Consider the following 26,006-nt stretch of genomic DNA (forward strand, 5'->3'; position numbering starts at 1 on the left):
TTTCCCAGGGAAGGAAAACAAGTAGAATGATGGCCCTTTCTGAGCCAACTGAAACCAACACATCCTCAGGCTGGCATCTGACAACATACAACAGGTCCTGAAACCACAAACCACCATCCCTTGACAAACAAGAAGAGACCTGATATTTATCAGGATGCCCAGACATTTGCCTCCATGACTAAACGTCCTTTGTCCAGAGTCTCAGGGAAAACCACAACCTCTCCATCTAAGGCATCAAAACCCCCATATCTCAAACCTGCCCCACCTCTAAGCCCATATATTTCCCAAGGGAATGCTGCGCCCTCCATAATCAAGCTGATGGGAAGCATCTGTGGATAATTGGGTTTAAGGGTTTGATGACAAATTTTCAAAAGGTTATCTGATTAAGAAGATGCTCAATGCCTATAGCAGTGCTTCTCACACTTGAATGTTTATAAGAATCATATGGAATCTTGTAAAAATGTAGATTCTGATTCAGTAAGTCTGGGGCAGGGCCTGAGATTCTGGCCAAGAAGCTTCCAAGTGATGCTGATGCTCTGACCCATGAGGTACACTTTGTGTAGGAAGGGTCTACCATATTTAGTTCAAAAGCTTAATATCCTAGATGTCTTTAGTGTTGAATAATATGAGGGAAAGTATTGCAACTAAATCTGTACCCAGAAAGTAACATTGCAGGAGGAAGTGGGGGGAACGGTGTGGGGGTAAGAGAATAGAGGAGAAAAATAAGGGGATGAGTAGAGAGGGATGTGGAAAAGGAAAGAAAAAAGGAAGAAAGGGAAAACAAAGATAGGAAGAAAGAGTAGAGAAGGGGAAATAAAAAAATACCTTGTGCTACATTAAGTTAGACTAGAGAAGAAAATCATTAATTAAGTCTTTTAACCAATTAAGATAATTAATTAATTGGCACAAGTGGAAAGAAGCAATTTCATCACCATTGCTTATAGCAACAGCAGGAAGTTGACTGCATTCCGAAGCAGTCCATTGCAATAGAAATCTCAAGTTCCTTCATTTTCACAGTTGTTTATCAATCACAGGACCAAAAAGTAGAGTTCTCTAATCCAATGACTTTCAAACTTTTTCACTATATTCCACCAGAGAAATATGTTTTATACTGTAACTCAGTACACACACACAAATACACTATAAATGTCTTACAGAATACTGCTTACCTTTACTATGTGCTTATTTTCTACTCAATTCAATGCCCTACTCTAAACTACTCATTTCCAGTGGATTAGACATTCACCCAGATAAGGTAAGGCACTTGCCTAAGGTCATAGCAGGTCAAGATCAGAACCTAGGACTACAACCTCATTCTCCATCCACCACACAGCCACTGAGCCTTGCATGAGATCACTTGACAACACAAACTCTGAGATATCAAAAGTGGATTTAAAGGCAAGTTATCAAGTTGAGGGTTGAACTGTGTTGGGATAAGAGTTTTAAAAATACAAATAACATCCCCTCTCTTATTATTTTATGCTCCATTACTCTAGACCTCAGCATTCAAGCAATAGTGATTTCCATGAACACTGTCTCCAAGAACAGATAAGATAGTGCGAAAATGTAGAAATCATCATCAAACAGAGACCAGCCCACACACAGGTTTGAAAAAGATGGGTCAGGTGAAGGTGAAATGAGGGGATGAGAGAGAAAAAGAAGGCAGTGATAGGAAGGGTCCAATGGATTCCAGAGAGAAGTCTGTACCCTCTTTCCTGTATAAGGCCTGAAGGCAGCATCCAAACCCCAGACACTTCTTTTTTTTTTTTTTTGTCTTTTTTTTATTAATTAAAAAAAGAATTAACAAAGCAATTAGAAATCATTCCAATCTACATGTACAATCAGTAATTCTTAATAACATCACATAGTTGCATATTCATCATTTCTTAGTACATTTGCATCGATTTAGAAAAAGAAATAAAAAGACAACAGAATAAGAATTAAAACAATAGAAAGAAAAAAAAAACAAAAACAAAAACAAAAAACCTATACCTCACATGCAGCTTCATTCAGTGTTTTAACATAATTGCATTACAATTGGGTAGTATTGTGCTGTCCATTTCTGAGTTTTTATATCCAGTCCCGTTGTACAGTCTGTATCCCTTCAGCTCCAATTATCCCTTCTCTTTTTTTTTTTTTTTAATTAACGGAAAAAAAGAAATTAACCCAACATTTAGAGATCATACCATTCTACATATGCAATCATTAATTCTTAACATCATCACATAGATGCATGATCATCATTTCTTAGTACATATGCATTGGTTTAGAAGAACTAGCAACATAACCGAAAAAGATATAGAATGTTAATATAGAGAAAAAAATAAAAGTAATAATAGTAAAATCAAAACAAAACAAAACAAAAACCTATATCTCAGATGCAGCTTCATTCAGTGTTTTAACATGATTACTTTACAATTAGGTATTATTGTGCTGTCCATTTTTTAGTTTTTGTATCTAGTCCTGTTACACCATCTGTATCCCTTCAACTCCAATTGGCCATTATCTTACCCTGTTTCTACCTCCTGCTGGACTCTGTTATCAAGGACATATTCCAAATTTATTCTCGAATGTCTGTTCACATCAGTGGGACCATACAGTATTTGTCCTTTAGTTTTTGGCTAGACTCACTCAGCATAATGTTCTCTAGGTCCATCCATGTTATTACATGCTTCATAAGTTTATCCTGTCTTAAAGCTGCATAGTATTCCATCGTATGTATATACCACAGTTTGTTTAGCCACTCTTCTGTTGATGGAGATTTCGGCTGTTTCCATCTCTTTGCAATTGTAAATAACGCTGCTATAAACATTGGTGTGCAAATGTCCGTTTGTGTCTTTGCCCTTAAGTCCTTTGAGTAGATTCCCAGCAATGGTATTGCTGGGTCGTATGGCAATTCTATATTCAGCTTTTTGAGGAACCGCCAAACTGCCTTCCACAGTGGTTGCACCATTTGACATTCCCACCAACAGTGGATAAGTGTGCCTCTTTCTCCGCATCCTCTCCAGCACTTGTCATTTTCTGTTTTGTTGATAATGGCCATTCTGGTGGGTGTGAGATGATATCTCATTGTGGTTTTGATTTGCATTTCTCTAATGGCCAGGGACATTGAGCATCTCTTCATGTGCCTTTTGGCCATTTGTATTTCCTCTTCTGATAGGTGTCTGTTCAAGTCTTTTTCCCATTTTGTAATTGGGTTGGCTGTCTTTTTGTTGTTGAGATGAACAATCTCTTTATAAATTCTGGATACTAGACCTTTATCTGATATATCATTTCCAAATATTGTCTCCCATTGTGAAGGCTGTCTTTCTACTTTCTTGATGAAGTTCTTTGATGCACAAAAGTGTTTAATTTTGAGGAGTTCCCATTTATTTATTTCCTTCTTCAGTGCTCTTGCTTTAGGTTTAAGGTCCATAAAACCGCCTCCAGTTGTAAGATCCATAAGATATCTCCCAACATTTTCCTCTAACTGTTTTATGGTCTTAGACCTAATGTTTAGATCTTTGATCCATTTTGAGTTAACTTTTGTATAGGGTGTGAGAGATGGATCTTCTTTCATTCTTTTGCATATGGATATCCAGTTCTCTAGGCACCATTTATTGAAGAGACTGCTCTGTCCCAGGTGAGTTGGCTTGACTGCCTTATCAAAGATCAAATGTCCATAGATGAGAGGGTCTATATCTGAGCACTCTATTCGATTCCATTGGTCGATATATCTATCTTTATGCCAATACCATGCTGTTTTGACCACTGTGGCTTCATAATATGCCTTAAAGTCAGGCAGCGCGAGACCTCCAGCTTCATTTTTTTTCCTCAAGATGCTTTTAGCAATTCGGGGCACCCTGCCCTTCCAGATAAATTTGCTTATTGGTTTTTCTATTTCTGAAAAATAAGTTGTTGGGATTTTGATTGGTAGTGCATTGAATCTGTAAATCAATTTAGGTAGGATTGACATCTTAACTATATTTAGTCTTCCAATCCATGAACACGGTATGCCCTTCCATCTATTTAGGTCTTCTGTGATTTCTTTTAGCAGTTTTTTGTAGTTTTCTTTATATAGTTTTTTTGTCTCTTTAGTTAAATTTATTCCTAGGTATTTTATTCTTTTAGTTGCAATTGTAAATGGGATTCGTTTCTTGATTTCCCCCTCAGCTTGTTCATTACTAGTGTATAGAAATGATACAGATTTTTGAATGTTGATCTTGTAACCTGCTACTTTGCTGTACTCATTTATTAGCTCTAGTAGTTTTGTTGTGGATTTTTCTGGGTTTTCGACGTATAGTATCATATCGTCTGCAAACAGTGATAGTTTTACTTCTTCCTTTCCAATTTTGATGCCTTGTATTTCTTTTTCTTGTCTAATTGCTCTGGCTAGAACCTCCAACACAATGTTGAATAATAGTGGTGATAGTGGACATCCTTGTCTTGTTCCTGATCTTAGGGGGAAAGTTTTCAATTTTTCCCCATTGAGGATGATATTAGCTGTGGGTTTTTCATATATTCCCTCTATCATTTTAAGGAAGTTCCCTTGTATTCCTATCTTTTGAAGTGTTTTCAACAGGAAAGGATGTTGAATCTTGTCGAATGCCTTCTCTGCATCAATTGAGATGATCATGTGATTTTTCTGCTTTGATTTGTTGATATGGTGTATTACATTAATTGATTTTCTTATGTTGAACCATCCTTGCATACCTGGGATGAATCCTACTTGGTCATGATGTATAATTCTTTTAATGTGTTGTTGGATACGATTTGCTAGAATTTTATTGAGGATTTTTGCATCTGTATTCATTAGAGAGATTGGTCTGTAGTTTTCTTTTTTTGTAATATCTTTGCCTGGTTTTGGTATGAGGGTGATGTTGGCTTCATAGAATGAATTCGGCAGTTTTCCCTCCACTTCGATTTTTTTGAAGAGTTTGAGGAGAATTGGTACTAATTCTTTCTGGAACGTTTGGTAGAATTCACATGTGAAGCCATCTGGTCCTGGACTTTTCTTTTTAGGAAGCTTTTGAATGACTAATTCAATTTCTTTACTTGTGATTGGTTTGTTGAGGTCATCTATGTCTTCTTGAGTCAAAGTTGGTTGTTCATGTCTTTCCAGGAACCCGTCCATTTCATCTAAATTGTTGTATTTATTAGCGTAAAGTTGTTCATAGTATCCTGTTATTACCTCCTTTATTTCTGTGAGGTTAGTAGTTATGTCTCCTCTTCCATTTCTGATCTTATTTATTTGCATCCTCTCTCTTCTTCTTTTTGTCAATCTTGATAAGGGCCTATCAATCTTATTGATTTTCTCATAGAACCAACTTCTGGTCTTATTGATTTTCTCTACTGTTTTCATATTTTCAATTTCATTTATTTCTGCTCTAATCTTTGTTATTTCTTTCCTTTTGCTTGCTTTGGGATTAGTTTGCTGTTCTTTCTCCAGTTCTTCCAATTGAACAGTTAATTCCTGCATTTTTGCCTTTTCTTCTTTTCTGATATAGGCATTTAGGGCAATAAATTTCCCTCTTAGCACTGCCTTTGCTGCATCCCATAAGTTTTGATATGTTGTGTTTTCATTTTCATTTGCCTCGAGGTATTTACTAATTTCTCTTGCAATTTCTTCTTTGACCCACTCGTTGTTTAAGAGTGTGTTGTTGAGCCTCCAGGTATTTGTGAATTTTCTGGCATTCCGCCTCTTATTGATTTCCAACTTCATTCCTTTATGATCCGAGAAAGTGTTGTGTATGATTTCAATCTTTTTAAATTTGTTAAGACTTGCTTTGTGACCCAGCATATGGTCTATCTTTGAGAATGATCCATGAGCACTTGAGAAAAAGGTGTATCCTGCTGTTGTGGGATGTAATGTCCTATAAATGTCTATTAAGTCTAGTTCATTTATAGTAATATTCAGATTCTCTATTTCTTTATTGATCCTCTGTCTAGATGTTCTGTCCATTGATGAGAGTGGGGAATTGAAGTCTCCAACTATTATGGTATTTGTGTCTATTTCCCTTTTCAGTGTTTGCAGTGTATTCCTCACGTATTTTGGGGCATTCTGGTTCGGTGCATAAATATTTATGATTGTTATGTCTTCTTGTTTAATTGTTCCTTTTATTAGTATATAGTGTCCTTCTTTGTCTCTTTTAACTGTTTTACATTTGAAGTCTAACTTGTTGGATATTAGTATAGCCACTCCTGCTATTTTCTGGTTGTTATTTGCATGAAATATCTTTTCCCAACCTTTCACTTTCAACCTATGTTTATCTTTGGGTCTAAGATGTGTTTCCTGTAGACAGCATATAGAAGGATCCTGTTTTTTAATCCATTCTGCCAATCTATGTCTTTTGATTGGGGAATTCAGTCCATTAACATTTAGTGTTATTACTGTTTGGATAATATTTTCCTCTAACATTTTGCCTTTTGTATTATATATATCATATCTGACTTTCCTTCTTTCTACACTCTTCTCCATACCTCTCTCTTCTGTCTTTTCGGTTCTGACTCTAGTGCTCCCTTTAATATTTCTTGCAGAGCTGGTCTCTTGGTCACAAATTCTCTCAGTGACTTTTTGTCTGAGAATGTTTTAATTACTCCCTCATTTTTGAAGGACAATTTTGCTGGATATAGGAGTCTTGGTTGGCAGTTTTTCTCTTTTAGTAATTTAAATATATCATCCCACTGTCTTCTAGCCTCCATGGTTTCTGCTGAGAAATCTACACATAGTCTTATTGGATTTCCCTTGTATGTGATGGATTGTTTTTCTCTTGTTGCTTTCAAGATCCTCTTTTTCTCTTTGACCTCTGACATTCTAACTAGTAAGTGTCTTGGAGAACGCCTATTTGGGTCTAATCTCTTTGGGGTGCGCTGCACTTCTTGGATCTGTAATTTTAGGTCTTTCATAATAGTTGGGAAATTTTCAGTGAAAATTTCTTCCATTAGTTTTTCTCCTCCTTTTCCCTTCTCTTCTCCTTCTGGGACACCCACAACATGTATATTTGTGCGCTTCATATTGTCCTTGAGTTCCCTGATACCCTGTTCAAATTTTTCCATTCTTTTCCCGATAGTTTCTGTTTGTTTTTGGAATTCAGATGTTCCATCCTCCAAATCACTAATTCTATCTTCTGTCTCTTTGAATCTATCATTGTAGGTATCCATTGTTTTTTCTATTTTTTCTACTTTGTCCTTCACTTCCATAAGTTCTGTGATTTGTTTTTTCAGTTTTTCTATTTCTTCTTTATTTTCAGCCCATGTCTTCTTCATGTCCTCCCTCAATTTATCGATTTCGTTTTTGAAGAGGTTTTCCATTTCTGTTCGTATATTCAGCATTAGTTGTCTCAGCTCCTGTATCTCATTTGAACTATTGGTTTGTTCCTTTGACTGGGCCATATTTTCAATTATTTGAGCGTGATCCGTTATCTTCTGTTGGCGTCTGCGCATTTAGACAGATTTCCCTGGGTATTGGATCCAAAAATTTGGAAGATTTTCCTGTGAAATCTCTGGGTTCTGTTTTTCTTATCCTGCCCAGTAGGTGGCGCTTGTGGCACACGTTTGTCTGCGGGTCCCACCAGTAAAAGGTGCTGTGGGACCTTAAACTTTGGAAAACTCTCGCCGTCCGGGGGGTTCGCTAGCCGAAGCGGCTTGAGCCGGCCCGGAGTCCGAACGCAGGGAGGGTTGCTGGTCGCTGCAGCCCGGGAAAGCGCCCGTCCGAATTTCCTAGTCGGCCCGGGCGACAAGCGTGGCGGGAGGGCACCAGCGGCAGCGGCCCGCCCGGGAGAGTGCACTTTCCCAGGGAGTCACGGGTTTGGAAGGGGCCTCCCCTGCCCGTCACCGTTCTCCCCGGCCTGGGGATTTCCGATCCAATTCTCTCAGTTGGTCCAGGGGGCCGCGCGTGGTGTGGCCACCAGCCCCCGCGGTTTCAGGGGACCGCCTCTCCAATTCTCCCAGCTGGCCCGGGAAGGGGGAAGGGAGCGCCACCCACGCGCCTCGGCGATCTCACCCCAGCGGCTTCTCTCAGCCAGCCAGCTGTTCCAGGATGGGGTATGCTGTCTTTTTTTATCTCTGTTGTGGCTTTGGGCGCTTTCTGTATCGTTTCTAGTCCCCTAGTAGCTGCCCTGGAGAAGAAACTAAGATCCGCGCGTCTTACTAAGCCGCCATCTTCCAGGAAGTGCCCCAGACACTTCTTAAGGGAGACTTTGCAAGAAGGGCTACGGCATGTGTCCAGGCAGGTGGGCCACTTCCAACCTTACCCTGTGGCCCAAAGAAGCATGCAAAAGTAGGAAAAGATAATGCCTCAGCAATAGTCAAGCCGCAGGGAAGATCCACCAAGCCCCAACAGGCACCAGATGAAGGCTCCAGCACCTTGGCACTTGTAGGCTTGCTCAGAATTTAGGCACAATACTGAAGAAAGTGGTATGTCCTCCCATTGGCTAAGATTTAATTTCTATCCCTCAAGCCAATTGGTAGCCCAGAAAAAATAATTGAAATACTGAGTGCCACCTGAGAAGGTTTTATGTCTTAATCATCTGAGTTGGTAAACCAAGAGTCTCTTTTTCTATTTATAGGATATATATGGATACATTTTTTTCCAGAAAGAAATACAATGAACAATTACTTAACTATTAATTCTGAGGAGTACTTCTCAACAGTAGTTACTTCTTAGAAGAGGCTTTTTCTTTCACTGAGTATTTTTACATATAGTTTGTATTTTCTAAATCTGTATGCATACTAGGTTTATATATTTTTAAAATATCTCCTGTGGCTAACTTGGCAATGGAACATAAGTACTAGAAATTCATTATTCTATTTAAAACAAAAGAATGTGTACATTTGTGCATATGTGCGTGTGAATATTAGCATTCTCCAGAAAAACATAACCAAGAGGATATATAGATTTATTATACAAATTGGTTCACATGACCATGAAATTTGGCAAGTCTAAATCCCCTTAGCCAGGCCACAAACTAGAAACCCAATGAAAATCAATTTTTTTTTCTCTAGGAGAAGTTGTCTGGCTGAAAAAGAGGCAGAAATTCTTTCTAACTGCTGAAATCCTCAATTCTGCTTTAAGACCTTAACTGATTGGATGAAGACACTCCCTTCATTGCTGAGGAAAACCTTTTTTGTTGATTGTAGATGCAATCAGCCATAGATGCAATCAACTGAGTAATACGTAAAGCCATCTACCCATGTAACAATCAGGACAGTGCTCACTTGACAAAACAGCTGAACATGATAAACTAGCTAAGTTGATACATGATATTAACCATCACAATGTGTATTATCAAAAATTCATGGAAAATTTCTAAAAGAACACACAAGAAACTGTTAACATTTTTTGTGTCTAGAGGTTGGGGTAAGAGGAGACTTATTATTTATATGCTATTTGAATTTGTTTTACCATGTGTTACACATTGCTTTTTCAATTTAAATTTTTCCTTTGTTCCACGCATTGATTTCTTTTTTTTCTGCATTCCTATTCAAACTAAGACTGCACTACACAAATGTGCACTTACAGGCCTTCATCCCTTTAGAGAGCATATGATTCTTCGGTTGAATGATGACCTTTAACACAAAAGCCCTCTTAGCATTTTTGGTAGTCCCTCAAGCACTAAACATAGGACTATACAGAAGCAGGCACTTGAAACTTACTTGTTCATGAACTTGTTGTAATAGTATTTATGCATTTATTTATGAAACAATTTGATTAATAATTGTCTTTCCTACTAGATAGGATGGAATTAATGACTGTTTTCTCACCATTTGACCTCCAGCACTTACCATAGGACCTGGTTCATGGTTGATGCTCAATAAATATTTCTTGAAGAAAGAATAAATGAATGGATAAATGAATGAATTAATGAGCCAAAGCAGAACCAGGGATCCATATCATTTCCATGAATGCTTACAAGTTCATTTTATGTTTTCCATTTAAATTGTATAGGCTAATAATTATCTAGTGAATTTTGTTTCTTGCAAGCACTGAAAGCATGACCTCATCTGCTCCTTTAGTCAGACCAGAGATTCCGTCACAGAGATGAATGTCCAGGATTTCCCTGAAGATTTAACCCTAGTGGAAAACAACAAGCTGTTTTTCCAAAACAAAGAATTTCCAACAGCAATGTTTATTTCATTTATTTTTATTGAAATTTTTATGGAAGGAAGCCAGAAATGCAGCCAGCGGTTCACGATGCATTTTTCTGTCCAAGATCTTGAATTAAGTAAGTCCTCTCCAAAAGGGTTGCCAAACTGGTAAGTTTTAAGATAGTTTGGGAATAAAACAAAGGGCAAACACGCACACTGGAAATAACTACAACAAATAATGAGTGGTTAGCTCTGTGTAGTAGAATTACAGGTGATTTCTATTTTCTTCCTTTAACTTTTTTTGTATGTTCCAAGTTTTCTAAAATTACAATATATTAATAGGATCATCAGGAAAACATTTAAGTTATCTCTTCCTGCCCCCCTCCTCTACCTAGGTTTCCTAACTCTATTAATAGCACCCTCATCCACATTCTCTTCCAGGTCCAAAACCAGGGGTCATTTAATCTCCTTGCTGTGTCCTCTTATAGCCATTGGGGCAGTACATACTGATCTGATTATTGGATAATACTCAGAAAATCATCCCAGCATTTATTATTGACTCTCTTTGTTCTGTGGATTGGCTGGGATCAGCCAGGCCCTTCTCACTTGAGGTTTCTCACGTAGCAGTCATGAGTTAACTGAACATCCAAGATGGCTCACTCACAAGCTGCCAGTCAGGAACGCAGGCAGACCTCTCAACCACAGTATCTATTCTTAGCTTCTCTGTGTGACTTGGGCTTCTCAAAACATGGCAGCTGGAGTCTGAAAGGACCCAAGAGAAAGCATTCCAACAGACCCAGAGGACACTTATATGACCCCATGTGTTTTAGTTAGGGTTCTCTAGAAAAACAGAATCAATAGGAAACACGCGTAAATACAAAATTTATAAAAGTATCTCACGTGACCGCAGGAACGCAGAGTCCAAAATCCACAAGGCAGGCTGTGAAGCTGACAATTCCGATGGAAGGTCTGGACGAACTCCACAGGAGAGGCTCACCAGCTGAGACAGGAAGAGAGCCTGTCTCTTCTGAATCTTCCTTAAAAGGCTTCCAGTGATCAGATTAAGCATTACTCATTGCAGAAGACACTCCCCTTTGGCTGATTACAAATGTATTTACAAATGTAATCAGCTGTGGATGTAGCTGACAGGATCATAATTTAATTCTATGAAATGTCCTCATTGCAACAGACAGGCCAACACTTGTCCAACCAGACAAACAGATACCACCACTTGGCCAAGTTGACACATGAAGCTAACCATGACAGTCCACCCCTTGTCAACCTTGCAGCTATACATTCCACCTTAAACCATACCAAATTTCTAAATAAAAAAACAATAAAACACACATTTTTTTCTTTCACCTAACAATACTCAACTGTCCTGCATATAGCTGGAAACACATTAAATCTCTCCAGAATAGGGTGCAAATCCTTGGGTAATGTTCATCCTTACACTTGATATCTTACAACTTAAATAGTCAAAACAGCATTACAGTCCTCGTTTCTGTAACTGATCACATGGTCGAAGTTCATATTTATCACTACCTTCTTCCACTACCCATTCCATGTTCCCTTTACCCTCAGCAAGCACTTCAGCTGGCTGTGGTTCTTTGCCTGGTGGGGTGACCCAAACCTTCATTCCTGAAGTTTCAGAGCCATTGGTAGTCCTGCCTGGATTGGATTGTTGCAGTTTTCCATTGATTTTAATCACAGGGCATGGTAGTACTAAAAGACGCCCTAGGGGATCTCCTATATTCCAAGAAAACTCTTCTTTACTCCCATTATGTAATTGCAGTCCTACTTCCCCCTGATAGTCAGGGTCAATAACCCCAGCCAGTAATGTAATCCCCTTCTTGGCTTGTTGATCCAGTGGCATAAGTAGCCCAAAGTGACCAGGTGGCAGTCTTAACTTCCAGTTCAATGGAATCATTGTTGTTTCTCCCAGAGGAAGCACTTCCCATTTTGGAACTAAAACCTGTATACCAGCAGAGCTCAGAGTCGCAGGGACAGGAAGCAGAAATTTTCCTAGTGGATAACTAGGGGTAATAGTGAGTGGTACCACTCCCATTTCCATCCCTTGGTTCCTGCACCCATGGATCCTGGCTATGGGAGAAACAGCACCACACATCGGACACTGATTCAGAGCATGTACAGCTTCCTGGAGAACATTACCCCAGCCTTTCAAGGATTGCCACCTAGTTGGCACCACAATTGAGTTTTCAAAAGGCCATTCCACCGTTCTATCAATCCAGTTGCTTCTGGATGATGGGGAACATGGTAAGACCAGAGAATTCCATAAGCATGTGCCCATTCCCGCACTTCATTTGCTGTGAAGTGTGTCCCTTGATCAGAAGCAATGCTATGTGGAATACCATGACTATGGATAAGGCATTCTGTAAGCCCACGGATGGTAGTTTTGGCAGAAGCATTGCGTGCAGGGAAAGCAAACCCATATCCAGAGTATGTGTCTATTCCAGTTAGAACAAATTGCTGCCCCTTCCATGAAGGGAGTGGTCCAATGTAATCAACCTGCCACCATGTAGCTGGCTGGTCACCTCGGGGAATGGTGCCATATCAGGGGCTGAGTGTGGATCTCTGCTGCTGTCAGGTTGGGCACTCAGCAGTGGCTGTAGCCAAGTCAACCTTGGTGAGTGGAAGTCCATGTTGCTGAGCCCATGCATAACTTCCATCCCTACCACCATGACCACTTTGCTCATGAGCCCATTGGGCAATGACAGGAGTTGCTGGAGAAAGATGCTGACTGGAATCCAAAGAACAGGTCATCTTATCCACTTGATTATTAAAACCTTCCTCTGCTGAAGCCACCCTCTGGTGCACATTCACATGGGACACAAATATGTTCATGTTTTTAGCCCACTCAGAGAGGTCTATCCACATACTTCTTCCCCAGACTTCTTTGTCACCAATTTTCCAATTATGGGCTTTCCAAGTCCCTGACCATCCAGCCAAACCATTAGCAACAGCCCATGAGTCAGTATACAAACGCACCTCTGGCCAGTTTTCCTTCCAAGCAAAATAAACAACCAGGTACACTGCTCAAAGTTCTGCCCACTGGGAAGATTTCCCCTCACCACTGTCCTTCAAGGACAACCCAGAAAGGGGTTGTAATGCTGCAGCTGTCCACTTTTGGGTGGTACCTGCATATCGTGCTGAACCATCTGTAAACCAGGTCTGAGTTTTCTCTTCCTCAGTCTATTCACTGTAAGGAACTCCCCAAGAGGCCAGAGCTCTGGTCTGGGAAAGAGAAGGTAATGTGGCAGGAGTGGAGAGCATGTGCATTTGTGCCACTTCTTCATGTAACTTACTTGTCCCTTCAGGACCTGCTCTGGTCCTATCTCATATATATCATTTCCATTTCACAACAGAGTGCTGCTGTGCATGCCCAACTTTATGGCTTGGTGGGTCAGACAACACCCAACTCATGATAGGCAACTCAGGTCTCATGGTAACTTGGTGGCCCATGGTTAAGTGTTCAGTCTCTATTAAGGCCCAGTAGCAGGCCAAAAGCTGCTTCTCAAAAGGAGAGTAGTTATCTGCAACAGATAGTAAGGCTTTGCTCCATAATCCTAAGGGTCTGCATTGTGATTCTCCTATAGGGGCCTGCCAAAGGCTCCAGACAGCATCTCTATTTGCCACTGACACTTCCAGCACCATTGGATCTGCTGGATCATACAGCCCAAGTGTAATAGCAGCTTGTACAGCAACCTGGGCCTTTTGCAGAGCCTCCTCTTGTTCAGGTCCCCACTCAAAATTAGCAGCTTTTCTGGTCACTCAATAAATGCGCCAGAGTAACACACTCAAATGAAGAATATGTTGTCGCTCAAATCCAAAAAGACCAACTAGGTGTTGTGCCTTTTTTTTGGTCATAGGAGGGGCCAGATGCAGCAACTGATCCTTCACCTTAGAAGGGATATCTCGACATGCCCCACACCACTGGACACCTAGAAATTTCACTGAGGTGGAAGGCCCCTGTATTTTTGTTGGATTTATCTCCCATCCTCTGACACACAAATGCCTTCCCAGTAAGTCTAGAGTAGTTGCTACTTCTTGCTCCTAGGTCCAATCAACATGATATCATCAATATAATGGACCGGTGTGATGTCTTGTGGGAGGGAGAAATGATGAAGTTCCCTGCAGACAAGATTATGACACAGGGATGGAGAGTTGATATACCCCTGAGGTAGGACAATAAAAGTATATTGCTGATCTTGGCAGCTGAAAGCAAACTGTTTCTGATGGTCCTTACTAATAGCTATTGAGAAAAAAGCATTTGCCAGATCAATAACTGCATACCAGGTACCAAGGGATGTACTGATTTTCTCAAACAATGATACCACATCTGGAACAGCAGCTGCAATTGGAGTTACCACCTGGTTGAGCTTATGATAATTCACTGTCATCCTCCAAGATCCATCTGTTTTCTGCACAGGCCAAACAAGAGAGTTGAATAGGGATGTGGTGGGAATCACCACCCTTGCACCCTTCAAGTCCTTAAGAGTGGCAGTAATCCCTGCAATCCCTCCAGGAATATGGTATTGCTTCTGCTTTACTATTTTGCTCAGTAGGAGCAGTTCTAGTGGCTTCCACTTGGCCTTTCCCACCATAATAGCCCTCACTGCACAAGTTAGAGAGCCAATGTGGGGATTCTGCCAGTTGCTCAGTATGTCTATACCAATTATACATTCTGGAACTGGGGAAATAAGTACAGAATGGGCCCAGGGGCCCAATGGACCCACTGTGAGACAGACTTGAGCTAAAATTCCATTGATCACCTGGCATCCATAAGCCCCACTCTGACTGGTGGACCAGAGTGACGTTTTGGGTCCCCTGGAATTAATGTCACTTCTGAACCAATGTCTAATAATCCCTGAATTATCTGATCATTTCCTTTTCTCCAATGAACAGTTACCCTGGTAAAAGGCTGTTGGTCTCCTTGGGAAAGGCTTGGAGGAAGATTAACCATGGCAGTGTAACAGGGTTCTCCCCCAAAGGGACCTGGCCTCTCCTTCATTCAAGAGGCTCTGGGTCTGTAAACTATTTCAAGTCTGGAAATTGATTAAGGGGCCGTGACTCTGTGTTTTTGTAATTCAGGTTAGACTTCTGTTCACTTGACCTAGAACTCTTTTTTTTTATACAGCTCTAACAAGAATTTCATAGACTGCCCTTCTACTGTATTTCTAGGTACCCCATGATTTACTAGTCAATGCCACAAATCTCTGCGAGTCATAAAATTTTGATGCCTGCTTTGAGTTTGCTGTCTCTTATAATAGCCACGTCTACTCTGTCTTTGGTGATTAAGAGCTGCCACCTGGCTTCTGCCAACTTGGGATCCTGTCATCCCCATTGTCTTTAAGGATTCCAGCTCAGTAACAGCAGTTCCTACGGTAATATCTGACCTACAGAAAAGTGCAACCACAGAGCTCTTGAGGGATGATGGTGCTAGTCTCACAAATTAATTTCTCACTGTTCTGGTAAAAGGTGCATCCTCCAGACATTCCTGGGGTATAAGAGCAGGCTTTGCATGATAAATCCACTCTAACATTCAAATCTCTCTAAGCCTCTGGATCCCCTCATCTACATTATACCAGGGCAGTTCTGGCATTTCAACCTCAGGTAATATTGGCCACCTTTTGATTCATGTTTCAACCAACCATCCAAACAGACTGTTAATATCTTTTCTAACCCCTCGAGCTATAACATTGAATGTAGAATCTGCTTAGTGGGCCCATATCAATAAATTCAGTCTGATCCAGCCTTATATTCCTCCCACCATTATCCCACACCCTTAAAATCCATTGCCACACATATTCCCCTGATTTCTGTCTATATAAATTGGAAAACTCACACAGTTCTTTTGGAGTATAATGTACCTCCTCATGTGTGATACTTTGTACCTCACCTTTAGGGGCCTGTTCGGACTTTAGTCTAGTTATAGGTCTGGGGAAATGAGGGGTGACGGGGGTGGGTCATGAAAAGAATTAGAAATATCTTCCAAGCCATTTGCTTCAGGGCCTTCATTTGCAGTTTCATCTGGTGAAACAGGATTAATCACTCTAGGGCTAATCCCTTCAGGAGGAGGTTGGGTGGCCAGCTCCTCAAGGCAGGCTGGAGGTGGGGCAGTTATGTCCTCAGGGCAGACTATTACAGAATTATCTAGGGAAGACTCAGCATGATCTAGGGTTTCAATCTCATCCCCGACATCATTATCAATCCATACGTCACCATCCCATTTTTCAGGGTCCCACTCCTTTCCAATCAATGCCCTTACTTTAATGGCAGACATCATGCAAGATTGAGATTTCAGTTTATGTTGTAAAGTTGTTACTCTAACAATAAGATTCTGAGTCTGATATTCAGAGATCTCAAGTTTACAGCTACAGAAAATAAGATTTTCCTTCAGGATACTCATAGAAATATCTACTTCTGTCAGACAGTGCTTAAGCTTCTCATTTGAAGCCTTAAGCCCATCCCTTTCACTCCTTAATGTAGCCAGTGTATCTAACAACAACCAACCAACATTTCTATACCTCGTATTTCTACAAAACTCTGTAAAGGTGTCAAAAACATTATCCCCCAGAGCCTGGCTTCATACAAGCGAAGCATTAGGAGAATCGAATGGTGATATTTTGACTATCTCTTTTGCCAACTCACTCCATGGATTGGGAGTGTCATTCTGATTGTGGGAATCAGAGTCCTTAGTGTCTTTGAGTCCAATCAGAGTAGAAAACCATTCATAAAAACCCATTTTTAAGATCCTGTTTCTTAAGAACAATTCCTGGTACCAAGATGTATTAGTTAGGGTTCTCTAGAGAAACAGAATCAACAGGAACACTCGCAAGTACAAAATTTATAAAAGTGTCTCACATGACTGCGGGAACGCAGAGTCCAAAATCCACAGGGCAGGTTATGAAGCTGATGATTCCAATGGAGGGTCTGGATGAACTCCACAGGAAAGGCTCACCATCTGAGACAGGAAGAGAGCCTGTCTCTCCTGCATCCACCTTAAAAGGCTTCCAGTGATCAGATTAAGCATTACTCATTGCAGAAGACCTTTGGCTGATTACAAATGTAATAAGCTGTGGATGTAGCTGACATTATCATGATTTAATTCTATGAAATGTCCTCATTGCAACAGATAGGCCAGCACTTGCCCAACCAGATAAACAGGTACCACCACTTGGCCAAGTTGACACATGAACCTAACCATGACACCATGTTTCTTGTACATTGATAAAGGGTTATAGAATCTTAATGAGATTCAGGTTCTATTTGTTGGTAAGACTATTTCCTAGGTGGTATTGTGTACTTCCATTGGTAGGCGAATTATTTATTGTCATTTTTCCTTTCTGTGATGTTAGCAGTCATGGATGATCATTGCCTAAATAAAGTAATTCATCAGGAGTTCAAGTTTGCTGTTTCCAAAGATCATTCTGGCTATAGTACAAACTATCTCAAAAAGAAATAACTCTGTTTTGACAGACACTTTGCATGATATTGTTCGATCATTTCAGAAGGATTTTCATTAAAAACAAAACAGTGAGAAAAAAGCATCGACCCTTAAAGGTTAACAATTTCTTTTTTTACCCTACAACCAGGATGAGTGACTGAAGTATTAAAATAAGTATTTGGTTTCCTCAAATGTTTGCTTTTCTTTCTTTCCTTCCCTTTTTCCTTTTTCCTTTTCTCTCTCTCTCACACATGCTCCTTTTTTCAGATAAGGAAATATCTTAGGCTTTAAAAAAAAAACATGAAGGCAGCAAATCAAAATGCATCACAATCACAAACACTAAATTACAAGTTGCCTTTATCCAGAAGTTTCCTGAACTGAAGTTTAGTACCCCTCTGCAGTGGCAATGGTCAGAATGCTTATAGGACAGTCAGATTGTACTTGAGCAATAAATCAGACACTCTCTGCATTATCTACAGAGGAGACCTTGTAGCAAAGAGGAAGGAACGTCTGATCAACCTCAATTGGATTCCCACCTACCACTTACTGTGCTATCACTGTTACTTAGAAGTACAGTGGTGCTTCTCAAACTTTAATGCTTTTACCAATCACCTGTGGATCTTGTTAAAATGCAGGGTCTGATTCAGCAGTCAGTTCTCAGGTGATGCCTTTGCTGCTAGACTGTGGCCCATACTTTGAGAGGCAAGGCTCTAGAATCCACAGAAGTCATTGTCTCTACCCTTAAAAAACATAAATTCTTTGTAAGTTTTTCCTATGCAGAATAGTATTCTCCCTATGGACCATGAGCATATTAAGTGACATCATCACTGCCTTAATGATCTCTATTAGTGGAAAGTATTTCCCAAAAACCTTTATAATAAATGATATCACTTACTCCTTGACCACAGGGTGTTTATGGCAACTTATCCCAAATAATGCTGCAAGTGAAAAAAGAGTCTCAGCACTGCCCTATGCAAAGAACAGATGGCAAGAGGGTTTGGAGGCCCACCAAGAAGCAATATTCTTGTCTCTCTCCAAAAGAATCTGAGATTTCACCACAGGGCTGGAGTCTGGGTGGCCTTTTGGGTTTCTAGTTTGCATCAGAATTAAAAAAAAAAAAATGTTTGATGATAATTAGCCCCCACAGTATGCTTTCAAGGGAGGTATTATTAGATCCTTGTTAAAGGTAGAGAAAGTATAGACATGGGGAAGTTATTTTGCTTACCCAAGACCACCCAAAGTGTCAGGGATGAAAATGAGGTTAGGAACCAAAATATACGGGTAATCTGTCATCAGCAAAAGCCATTAGACATTTTACACAAGAAATGTTTAAGCACTAGTTAAAAGTTCTGTATTAAAAGTGAATGGTAAAAAGCACAAAAGAGGTCTAGATGAAATATTGTATTATTGGTTATAATTTTAAAGAGAGTCATACATGTTCACTTACCACAAGCATTTTTTGTACTCATCATTTATCGAATGTCTTTTACTATTATGCCTTGATGTGGACACATCATTGAACCTCTCTGTGCCTCAGCTTCTTCACCTGTGAAAAAATAGGATAATAATAGGACTTTGTGAAGATGAAATGAGACAATGCAGATAGGGAACTTTAGCAGAATCTGGGACATGATAAGTATGATATGCGTCAGTTATTATTCTCTACACAGTCAGTGAGATAGAGCTCCTGAATCCCAGTGCGAATTTGCTCTGGGCTGGAGACACAGACTTCACTCCTCTTCTATTCTACTCGATATTACAATTGTGCTGAACATAGAGTAGGTTTTTAAAACGATTTTTTGTCTGAATCCTGAAGAGTGAACTCCATATGGCTCAGTTCCCTTTCTAAATTTCACACTATGACAGACAGACCCCTCTAACTTGCACCGGGAATTGAACCCGGGTCTCCAGCATGGCAGGGGAGAACTCTGCCTGCTGAGCCGCAGTGGCTTGCCCAATAAACAGACCCCTCTAGCTCTTTAAGAATATTTACCATTATGTACGAGAGCTGCCCAGTTTCCAAGAACATTTTCTAAATTATAATAATGTTCTCATATTTTATAATCTTCAGAGACTTCACAAACAACATCTCATGTAAACCTCATGACAATTCTATGAAGAAGGCAAAACCTGTGTTCATTTTATGGATGGGGAAACTGAGGTTGACTAATTTCCTCAAGGTCATACTGATCAATAGTAAAAATAATAACAATAGTTACTAATAATAATGTTTTTGAAGACTTAATATTAGGTTGAAGACATTAAGTTGCTAATATTCAGTCTTTTTTTTTTGGTGTGGGCAGGCACAGGGAATCGAACCCGGGTCTCTGCCATGGCAAACAAGAATTCTGCCACTGAGCCACCATCACACCCCCAATATTCAACCATTTTTGACCTACCAAAAAAATTAATTCCATATCATTCAACTTGAATGAGAAGTGCATTGTCTTGTTTAATCCTTGTATCAAGTCTATAGGTAAGAACACATTCCCATTTTATCACAAGGAGAACACAACAAAACATTTGCCCAAGGTCAAATAGTGGAGTCAGGATTCAAACCCGGGTCAGTACAACTCCAAAATCCAGACTAGTAAGGTCTATCCCACAGGGTTCCTCTAATACATGACCACAAAGTGCAGAGTTGGCACTGCTACCCAGCTGACTGTTGATGCAACGTTTTTAGTGTTAAAAAATGTGGCATGTTTATACTGACTCTCTAAAACAACCACATAAGGGAGAAAATATCATCTCCTTATAAGAGATGAGAAAACTGAGGCTCAGAAAGGTTTAATGATTCAGTCAAAGTCACACAGCTCAGTGTTGAGGTTGGAATTCAAACCAGGGCTGTGAACTTCAAAGTTCGGACTCTTGGCCCCTACATCCGCAATTCTCAAATTAGGGATCTCTTAAAACAGCGAAGTCCAGGTCACCCTCCAGATCACTTAAATCACAAGCATGTCAGATGGGAGACAAGAATCACTAATTTTTGCAGTTCTCCAGGGGATTCCAAGGTGCAGAAAAGCTTGGGAGCCACTCACTATATTACACTCCAACCCTTTCCCAACACAACCTACTGTAGATTTTATTGTGTCACATGGGCAGGCTGATAAAATCTGGCCCTGAGTTCTTTGCTGCCAGTTTAACCCCACAGTAGCAACTTTAATCAGGTTTCACACAGTCAGTGCCTATTTCCCAGACACAAATTCTGCCCAGAGCTTACAGCAGGAACCAAAACAAACCACAGTATTGGGCCAATCTCAGGATCTTCCAATTGAAAACAACCTGCTGCAACTGAGGCTGAAATGGGAACGTTTCATCAAGGGAGGCCCTCAGCTCTCCTGGGTGTTTCGCTTTGGCCTCAGTAGATACCAAGACAGCTGAGCTGCGCCGCGCTGGAAACTGGCTGCGGAGTAAGGAGGACCATGCTGGCCAGCCTTGCAGCGTGGGACGCCCTCCGGCCGCAAGCAGCTCAGGGGCATGCTACTGAACTTAACCTGGGATGCACGCCTTCCTTCCCAGTTCAGAACACTTCATTTTTGCGAATTTCACTTACTTTAAAAAATATGTTTCTTTGATTCCTGCAAGCCAAACCCATGAAAAAATAACGGAAACCAAATGCCAGGGAAATGGAGCCAAGGCAAACACATGCAAGCCCTGAAATAACAGGAGATGCTGTGGTCACGTCTGACCTTCTGAACTGTGCTATGGGTTGAAGCAAAAACAGCTTTTGCTGCTGCTTAAGGAGTGCATGGTAATAGTTTATTTGTAATCCGGAGAGGTTGAGTTTAGAGAAATGAACTTTTAAAACTGTAGGGTCTCAGCCAAGCAGCCAGAAATAATAGCATTTTGAGGAATGGCATTAAGAAAAAAAAAAGTCCTTCACCTCCTTGATCCACTCAAAGCCAGAATCATCTGATTGTTATCTGTCAAATGATGAATAGCTAAGATCTCCAGAGTTTCTACAAATGTTTCTCTTCTGATTACACCAATATTTTGGTGAAGTTGAACATAGAAGCCAGAATACTAGTTCACTTGTTTATTTCAGCGGCTGCAAGGGATAAATATGGCAGGGCCCAGATGGAAAAGTAAAGTGTTGACCCAGGGTCAAAAGTGAATAGAGGGAAAGCTCCTGGTTTTCACAGTAACCAGTTCAGCTTCCAGCAGCATGGTAATGCCAGACAAATAGTTACATTCCTATGAGACGCCAGTAGCTGCATTCTTGGGCACACAAGATAAGTCACCAGAAGGAATTTGCTCCATGTTAACATTACCAAGAAAAGACCACAAGCTACAGAGTTCATGCAAATGAAGACTAGTTCCCATGGAAGAGACTCCAGCATTAAAATAATTGCCATCTTGGGCTAAGAATGAAATACTCACTTTCACATTGTATTTTTCAGAAGATAAACAGTCTTCATTTATTACATCATTTCATGCATAATATCTTAGTTGGAAAGAGGAAATTTTAAAAACATTATAAAAATAAATTTATTGTTATTATTGTGGGGAGAAAATACCCTAGAAATGAAATAATAATAGCAAATATCTAGTAGTACTTAATAGGTGTCAGGCACAGGAAAGCTTTACTGCTTCACATGTATAAAAATATTTCATCTTCACACACAGTGCTGTTATTTTTGTAAAGAAGTTTGCTTTTAAATGGAGTCATATTTATTAATCTTTTCTTCTGTTCTTTCTCTGTTTAAGAATTGAAGAAGCAAAAAATGGTTTAAGGGGTGCTCCTTAGGTCACCACCACCACCTCTGTTCATTTTGCACAAGGCAACCTACTTCCTGAGTCTGGGGTGGAATTAAACAGCCACCAAGCACATCAAGTAAAAAGGCAAAGACCAAGACAACCAAGAAGCACCCTCAGTATGCAACATCCAGCGTGCTTGCATGCTTGACCAGTCACAGATTAAGGAGTTCCTTCAGGAGGCCTTCAACATGGTCGATCATAACAGAGATGGGTTCATTAACAGGGAAAATATGTATACTTGTTTCTCTGGAGAAGAATCCAACTAATGTAGACCTTGATGCTATGATGAATGAGGCTCTGGGTGCCATAAATTTCACAATGTTTCTCACCATGTTGGGTGAGAAGTTAGATGGAATAGACCCAGAAGATGATATAGGAAATAGTTTTGCTTACTTTGATGAAAAAGCAACAGGCACCATGCAGGAGGATTATCTGAAAGAGCTATTGACAACCATGGGGAACTAGTTTACAAAGAGGTGGATAAGCTGCATAGAGAAGCCCTCATGGACAAAAATGGGAACTTCAACTACACACAGTTTAAGTGCACCCTTAAACATGGAGCAAAGCCCAAGGAAAATGGAAAGAACTTCAGCTAAAAGTTTTAGCTTACTCCAAATCATTTCCCACTTTGCTCCACCTTCATAAAACCTGTTTCATTCACTTCATTTCACAGCTTTATTTATTTTCCCTTTTGAAATATTTATTCCAGAACTTTCTGCCAATTCAAATTTGTACAATCAGACTGGAAATAGGGATGAGGTTGTAAATTTATTGAAAAAGAGATTGTGAATAAAAATCAACAAATGTATAAGCCAAGGGAATTTTTTAATGGCTTAAGAATTTAAAAGATTCACCAAATCATAAAAATGTTATTCCATATTTTCTTTAAAATTTTTTTATTAGAGAAGTTGTGGGTTTACAGAACAATCATGAATAAAACTCAGGATTTCCATATACCACCCCACCACCAACTCCTTGTATTGGTTTGGAACATTTGTTACAATTGATGATAGCACTATTCTGTAATTGTACCTTTTTTTTTTAACAGTAGTTACCTTGGTTATCATTGAGGAAAGATTATTAAAATAGTACTATTAACCATTGCCCATACTTTACATTTGGTGTACCTTTCCCATATATCACCCTATTATTAATACCTTGTATTAGTCCATACATTTGTTATAATTCATGAAAGATCATTCTTGTATTTATATTATTAACTATAGTCCATCAACTACAATAGGTTCACTTTGTTATACAGTCCTATATTTTACTATTTAATGTTTAGTCTAGTAACACATAGACCTAAATTTTCTCCTTTTAAGCACATGCACATATATAATTCAATGCTGTTAATCACACTCACAGTAATGCACTACCATTATCATCATCCATTTCCAAACCTTTACAATCAACCTAAATGGAAATTCTATACAAATTAAGCATCCACACCCCATTCTCGAACCCTCATCTCTCCCCTAACCTTATATTCTAGATTCTGACTCTATGAGTTTGCTTATTATAATAGTCAATATCAGTGAGATTATACAATATTTGTGTCTGGCTTATTTCACTCAACAAATGTCCTCAAGGTTCATCCATGTTGTCACATGCATTAGGACTTCATTCCTTTTTATGGCTGAATAATATTCCATTGTATGTATATAATACATTTTGTTTATCCATTCATTGGTTGATGGACACTTGGGTTGCTTCCTCTCTTTGGCAACTGTGAATAATGATGCTATGAACATAAGTGTGTAAATATATGTTTAAGTCCCTGCTTTCATTTCTCTTGGGTATACACCTAGTAGCAGGATTTCTGGGTTATATGGTACTTCCATATTTAGCTTCCTGAGGAATGGCGGAACTGTCTTCCATGGTGGCGACACCATTTTCCATTCCCACCACCAATGAATGAGTATTCCTATTTCTCCACATCCTCTCCAATACTTGTAGCTTTCTGTTTTTTTAACAGCAGCCATTCTGGTGGGTGTGAAATGATATCTCATTTTGATTCTTATTTGCATTTTCCTAATAGCTAATGATATTGAGCATCTTTTCATTTGCTTTTTAGCCATTTGTATAGCTTCTTTGGAGAAATGTCTATTCAAGTTTTGCCAATTTTTAAAATGGATTGTTTGTCCATTTATTATTGAGTTGTAGGATGTCCTTATGATATTCTGGATATTAAACCCTTAGAGGATACATGGTTTCCAAATATTTTCTCCCATTAAGTAGGTTGTCTTTTCTTTTTTGAAACAGCCTTTTGATGCACAATTTTTTTTAATTTTGAGGAGGTCCCATTTATCTATTTTTTCTTTACTTGCATGTACTTTGGATGTCAAGTCTAAGAAACCATGGTTTAACACACGATCCTAAAGATGCTTCTCTACACTTTCTTCTATGAGTTTTGCACTCCTGGTTCTTATACTTAGGTCTTTGACCCATTTTGAGTTAACTTTTGTATATGCTGTGAGATAGGGTCCTCTTTCATTCTTTTGCATATGATAGCCAGTTCTCCCAGTACCAGTTTTTTCAAGAGACTATTCTTTCCCAATGAGTGAACTAGGTAGCCTTGTCAAAAATTAATTGGCCATAGACTGAGGGTCTTTTCAGATCACTCAATTCAATTCTGTTGGTCAATATATCTATACTTGTACCACTACCCATGCTTTTTGACCTCTTTGGCTTTGTAATATGTTTTAAGGTCAAGATGTGTGAGACCTCCAACTTTGTTTTTCTTTTTCAAGATATTTTTGGCTATTCAGGGACCCTTACCATTCCATATGAATTTGGTAATTGGCCTTTTCATTTCTGCAAAATAGGCTGTTGGAATTGTAATTTGGAATTGCATTGAATCTGTAAATCAATTTAGGTAAATGTCTTAATGATATTTAGTCTTGTAATACTTGAACATGGAATGTCCTTCCATTCATTTAGATCTTCTTTAATTTCTTTTAGCAATGTTTTGTAGTTTTCTGTGTACAATCCTTTTATCTTTGGTTAAACTTATTATTAGATATTTGATGCTTTTAGCTGCTATTGTAAGTGGAATTTTTCTTGATTTTCTGTTGAAATTGCTCATTTTTAGTGTATAGAAACACTATTGATGTTGTGTTGATGGTGTTGACCTTTACCTTGCCATGTTGTTGAATTTGTTTATTAGTTCGAGTAACTTTGTTGTAGATTTTTCATGACTATATATATAGGATCATGGTATCTACAAATAATGAAAGTTTTAGTATCTCTTTTCCAAATTGGATGACTTTCATCTTTTTACGTTGCCTAACTGCTCAGGTTAGAACTTCCAGGACAATGCTGAATAACAGTGGTGACAGTAGACATTCTTGTCTTGTTCCAGATCTTAGTGGGAAAGCTTTTGGTCTTTTGCCATTGAGAATGATTTTTACTGTGGGTAAAGTTTCTTTCTATTTCTGTTTTACTAAATGTTTTTATCAAGAAATCATGCTTCATTTGTTAAATGCATTTGCTCCATCAATAGAGATGATCATGTCCTTTTTCTTTTCATTGTGTTAATGTGGTAGATTACATTGATTGGTCATCTTATGTTGAGTCACCCTTGCAAATCTGGAACAAACCCACTGAATCATGGTGTATCATTCTTTAAATGTGCTGCTGGATTCAAATTTGCAGGTATTTGTTAAGATTTTTTTGCGTCTACAATCCAAGAGAAATTGGTCTATAATAATAT

The 26,006-nt window shown here is 39.3% G+C and overlaps 1 long non-coding RNA gene and 1 pseudogene across 2 annotated transcripts in view; one reads left to right on the plus strand and one right to left on the minus strand.

Annotated features, from left to right (window-relative positions):
- Window positions 1-26,006, minus strand: part of LOC143643710 (uncharacterized) — a 97,246-nt gene that overhangs the window by 53,408 nt on the left and 17,832 nt on the right. For both annotated transcript variants that reach the window (XR_013156339.1, XR_013156340.1), the window contains exon 2: window positions 18,981-19,079. This is a non-coding gene — a long non-coding RNA (uncharacterized LOC143643710). The remainder of the gene's footprint in view (window positions 1-18,980; window positions 19,080-26,006) is intronic.
- On the plus strand, window positions 19,177-22,887 carry LOC143643948 (myosin regulatory light chain 12B pseudogene; annotated as a pseudogene).

The sequence above is a fragment of the Tamandua tetradactyla genome, chromosome 8, assembly GCF_023851605.1.
Source record: "Tamandua tetradactyla isolate mTamTet1 chromosome 8, mTamTet1.pri, whole genome shotgun sequence".
Lineage (NCBI taxonomy): Eukaryota > Metazoa > Chordata > Mammalia > Pilosa > Myrmecophagidae > Tamandua > Tamandua tetradactyla.